The 4,731-nt window shown below is 65.0% G+C and overlaps 1 protein-coding gene across 1 annotated transcript in view; it reads right to left on the bottom strand.

Annotated features, from left to right (window-relative positions):
- The window catches only part of NFIX (nuclear factor I X), a 32,716-nt gene that overhangs the window by 11,786 nt on the left and 16,199 nt on the right, over positions 1 to 4,731 (bottom strand). The window lies entirely within an intron of this gene.

Below are 4,731 nucleotides of genomic sequence, written 5' to 3'. Positions count from 1 at the left end.
GGGGCTGAGCAGAGAGCGGGGGGCCCTGGAAGGGAGGGGATAATTGGAAGGGCGGTCTGCAAGGTTCACAGGATATGACATGGGGGGCAGCTGTGCCACAGTTGGGATGTGGGGGTAGGGCTGGCAGCCAGGACTTCTGGGTTCCGCTTGGGGGGCGGGAGGTCCAGTGATAAATGAAGGGGAGGGCAGGACACCTGGGTCTCATTCTCCACTCAAAGGAGTAGGGGCCAGAAGGTTATAAGCAAGGGAGGCATCATGGTGGCAACTGCTGACACCCCCAAGGCCAAGATCAGGGCCCTCTCTGGGGTCTTCCCAGCCACAGCCCACCTCACACACCCTGTCCCCCCTGCTACACTGGGGGCTGAGGGGCTTTATCTTCACCCAGTGGAGACATGGGGCCAAGCTTACCACAGCCCCCCAAGCTAGGCCTGCACTGGGGACAGGAAGAGGCCTGTGTCCCCAGGCCATGACATCTCCACCCCAGAGCCAGTTGCAACCAGGCCCCATGGGGTGATGCCCCTGAACATGTCTGTACACACCGATCTCCCCCACACATCTTGGCCAGCACACACTCTCACTGGGGTACACAACATTTATGAGACAGGTGTGCAATGCAGGGCCCATCTCAGGGCCATAATCAGCCTGGGATGCAACATGCCAAGCCCATGGGGCTGGTACCTGTCACTGGCATATCTGCGGCTGGTGGCACCATATGGATGCAGGGAACACACATATTGCACATACCCCAAAGCAGCCCCTGAGAATCACCCCGTGCCTTGAAACCCAGAACCCCCCTTAACACCATCCAGTAGGAGGCGCTGCACTGCAGGGATAGGGTTGGGGGGCAGGAGCCGGGACACCTGGGTTCTCTCTCTGGCTCTGGGAGGAGCAGAGTGGGGAGTGCAACACAGGAACCAGACTGGTGGGTGGCATGGGAAGGGCACAGAGCTCCAAGCCCTAAGCCTGTCCCTACCAGCAGGAAAGGGGCGCATGTGCCTTTAAGAGGAGACTTGGCACTGCCCGGTGCCCGCTGGCAGCTGGGCAAATGTGCCGGCTGCAGCCATTTGATGGAGGGAAGGAGGCGGGGGGGGGCGCTCCCCTGAAATGGCGGCGCGGCCACAGGGGGCCCTGCCTACTCCCCTAACCCCAGCCCAGCTGGTGCCCCTCATTCCTGACCCCCAGCCCTTCACCCAGTCCGGGAACCTGGTGGCCCCAGAGCCCCCCAGCCCAGCTGGTGACGCTCACTCCAGACCCCCAGCTCCCTGCTCTGCTGCTGCCCTTCCCTCTCAACCTGCCCCCGTGCCCTGCAACCCCGCTGGTGCCCCTCACTCCTAACCTGCAGCCCTCTGCCAACACTTGACAGCAGCCCCTGACCCTGCCAATACCCCTCGCTCCTGACCCGCAGCCCCCTGCCCCACCCCAGCCCTGCTGGTGACCTCTCACATCTGACCTGCAGCCTCCTGCCCTGCCAGTGCCCCTCACTGCCAACCTGCAGCCCCCAGGCCCTGCTGGAGCCCGTCACTCCTGACCCAGAGTCCCCTGCCCCCCCATCTGTGGGCAGCCCTGGAGGGGGGTGGGTCCCAGGGAATGGGGCTGTGGGAGTTGTGGGGGTGCCCCCTCCCCTGCCCCAGAAGTGGTGGCCCAGTCCCTCGGTCACCTTGGGCTGATGCCAGACCTTCATTTGCTTGGCAGGCACCCAGTGGGGGCAAAGGTCGCAGTGCAGGGGAGGGGGCTCTGGCTGCTGGGGCAGGAGGGGCTACAGCCTGGCCTGCTGAGCACCACCCCACCCCACCCCCGTCAAGCCCCAGGGCCTTGTGCTAGCCCAGAGACACTGACTGGGGCCCCCAGGCAGGTCATTGGGGGTGGGGCTGGGGTACAAGCAGAGGGGGCTGGGCTAGGACCAGCTGCGGGGGAGGTGGGGACCATCCACTAGGCCTCATGCCCCATTCCAGCCAAGTGAGGCAGACAACCCTGGCGTCTGGACCCCCAGCTGCTCTAATCTACCAAGCCTGCTCCTGGGGCTGGAAGGGAACCCAGGAGTCCTGCCCTCCCCTGAACCTCTAAAGGGAGACAAGAGACCCAGCACCTGGCACAGCCTGGCCCTGCCCAACCACCCCCAATTTCCCCTACCCCTGAGGGAGGCAGGTGCCTGCAGTTCCTCCTGCTGGGGCTAGGTGGCGCCAGGGCCCAGAGCACAGCCCTAGAGCCTGCAGCCCCCAGCTTCCCCCCCCTCCCCCCACCCAGCCTTGCTGGTGCCCCTCACTCCTGTCCCATAGCCCCTGTCTCCCTCAGCCCTGTGGGTACCCCTCACTCACTCCTGACTCACATCAGCCCTGCCAGTGCCCCTCACTCCCACCCTGCAGCCCCCTGCCCCCCTCAGCCCTGTAGATGCCCCTCAATTCAGACCTGCAGCCCCTGACCCCTCCAGCCTTGCTGGTGCCCCTCACTCCCAACCTGCAGCCCCCTGCCCTGCCCTGTCTCCGCTGCAGGGGGTGCTGTGGCTTTGTGGTGGGGGCCCTGTCCCCCCAACCCAGGCGCTGCCAAACCACCCCATAAACCTCCCTCTGTGCCTGCGTCAGGCTGATTGGGAACAGCTTGTGGGGCCGGGGCCAGGCGGGAGGGGTGGGGTGGGGGGGCCAGGCCGGGGGCCAAGGCTGGGGCTGTGCCAGCCTCCTGCCCCTCCCCCCTGCCCGGGAAGGTCTGAGTCACTGGGGGCTGTGGAACAACCTGTGCCCAAGGGGGGGCGGGGCGGGGCTCAATGGGCCTTTGTTCAGTGGCAGGAGGTCACCCGAGGTAACGGGCTTCCAGCGGGGCAGAAGCCGTGGGTGAGAAGTATGGGGCACTGGCAGGGCCGGGGGGAGGGGGCTGCAGGTCAGGAGGGGCACAGGCCAAGGGGCAGTGGGCACTATGGAAGAGGGGGGCACAGGCCCAGCCTGGGTAGAACCCAGGGATCCAGACTCCCAGCTGGTCTCTGCCCAGCAGCTCCCTGAGGCCAGGATAGAACCCAGGAGTCCCAGAGCCCAGACTGCCCTTCCCACTTCCTTCCAGGGCAAGGGGAACCCAGGCATTCGGGCCACACACACTCCCTCACTCCCTGCCCCTGTCTGAGGAGGTGGGTGGTGCCAGGCAGGCCCTGGCATAGGGTCTGGGCCCTCCAGGGGACCCTGTCCTGATCTGTCCACAGGGCTGGGGAAGGAGAGCAATACCAAGCGGTTAGAGCAGCAAGGTGCCATCCTGTCCGGGAGGATTTAACAGCTGCCCCCCCCTCCCACAGTACCACCCGCCTGGGCCTAGAAACACGATGTCCTGCCAAGGCCCCTCCCCGCCCAGTCATTTATTTAGCTGGGGATGAGGCAGGGGTCGGGTAGGGATGGGGGCTTTGAGTCGGAAGCGAGGAGCACTGGAAGGTGGGGGGGGTGCAAATTCAGAGAACCCAAGGGTCCCAACGCCTCCCCTGCCTTCATAGAACTGCACCCCCTCTCCCAGGGCACAGGGAGAGAACCAGGCATCTGGGCTGCCTGTCTCCCCCAATTCAAACCATCCAGCCCCAATTCCCTCCCAGAGAGAGAACCCAGGCGTCCGGGCCCCCCCATGCCCCATATTGAAATGGTTGGGGGCTGAGGTCCTCTGCATTTGGGACAGGAAGGGGGGTGCCTGGCTTCCCGCCTGCTGCCCAGCCCCCAGGCACAGAGTCCGGGGCACCGGGGAACCCAGGAGTCTGGCCTCCCAGCCACTCAGAGCAAAGAGTGCCAGGGAGCCCAGGAGTCCAGCCTCCTGGCCTGCTCCTAGAGCTGTCTCACTGCCAAAGCTAGACCAAGGACCTAGGTGTCTGGGCTCCCAATTCTCCCTGCTTTCATTCTGACCCCCACCCTCAATCCCCTTTCAGAAGCAGAGAGAACCCAGGTGTTTAGTCTCCTCACCCTGTCACCCCAGGGTGGGGAGGTGGCAGCCAAGGGCTTGGCAGATGCAGCTGGCTCTGGGGTAGAGCAACCCAGCTCCAGCCTCCTCACCCTGGGGGCTGGAGGCTGTAGCGTGGCTGGTTGTAATTTGGAGCCTGGAAGCAATTTGCTCCTTAGTGGCCCCCAGCTCCTTGTTCTTCACCTCCCCCCCACCCCTGCAGCCCATCCCCACCCCAACACACACAGCACCCCTGCCCCGGCCCCCTGGGCTGAACGGCTCACCCCCCCCAGAGGGAAGCACCCCCTCGCCAGGGGAAACTGAGTCATGGAGAGAGCTGGACCAGCTCTGGGCCCTTGGCAGCAGAAGGGGTGGAGAATTCAGCTGTCCTGGCCAGGAGCCCCTCCCATGGGTACACCTGGCCTGTCATGCAAGGGCACACACGGGCACAGAACCCAGGCATCCAGGTTCCTAGCACAGCCCCTGCTCCCTGCCCCCCTTATTAAATCACACACACGCTGCTCTCACCTCCATTTAATGAGCAAAGGGGCAGTGCCCACACCCCCACCGGGCAGGGACTCATTAAGGCCCAGGTGGGGGAGGGGGGATATGAGCCCCCTGCCCCCCCAAATCTTGGGCTCCCCCCACCCCCAGTTCCATCAGTGCCTTTACTCCCAACCTGCAGCACCCTGCTGCTCCCCAGCTCAACTGGTGCCCTTCACTCCCAACCCACAGCCCCCAGGGCTCCCCTGGTGCCCCTCACTCCTGTCCCACAGCCCCTGCCCCTTCAACCCTGCCAGTTCCCCTTACTCCTGCCCCACAGCCCCCCGCCCT

Source organism: Alligator sinensis, unplaced genomic scaffold (genome assembly GCF_000455745.1).
Source record: "Alligator sinensis unplaced genomic scaffold, ASM45574v1 scaffold707_1, whole genome shotgun sequence".
NCBI classification, from domain to species: domain Eukaryota; kingdom Metazoa; phylum Chordata; order Crocodylia; family Alligatoridae; genus Alligator; species Alligator sinensis.
Note: the sequence above shows the minus strand (reverse complement) of the source record. Positions and strands in the feature narration are given on the sequence as shown.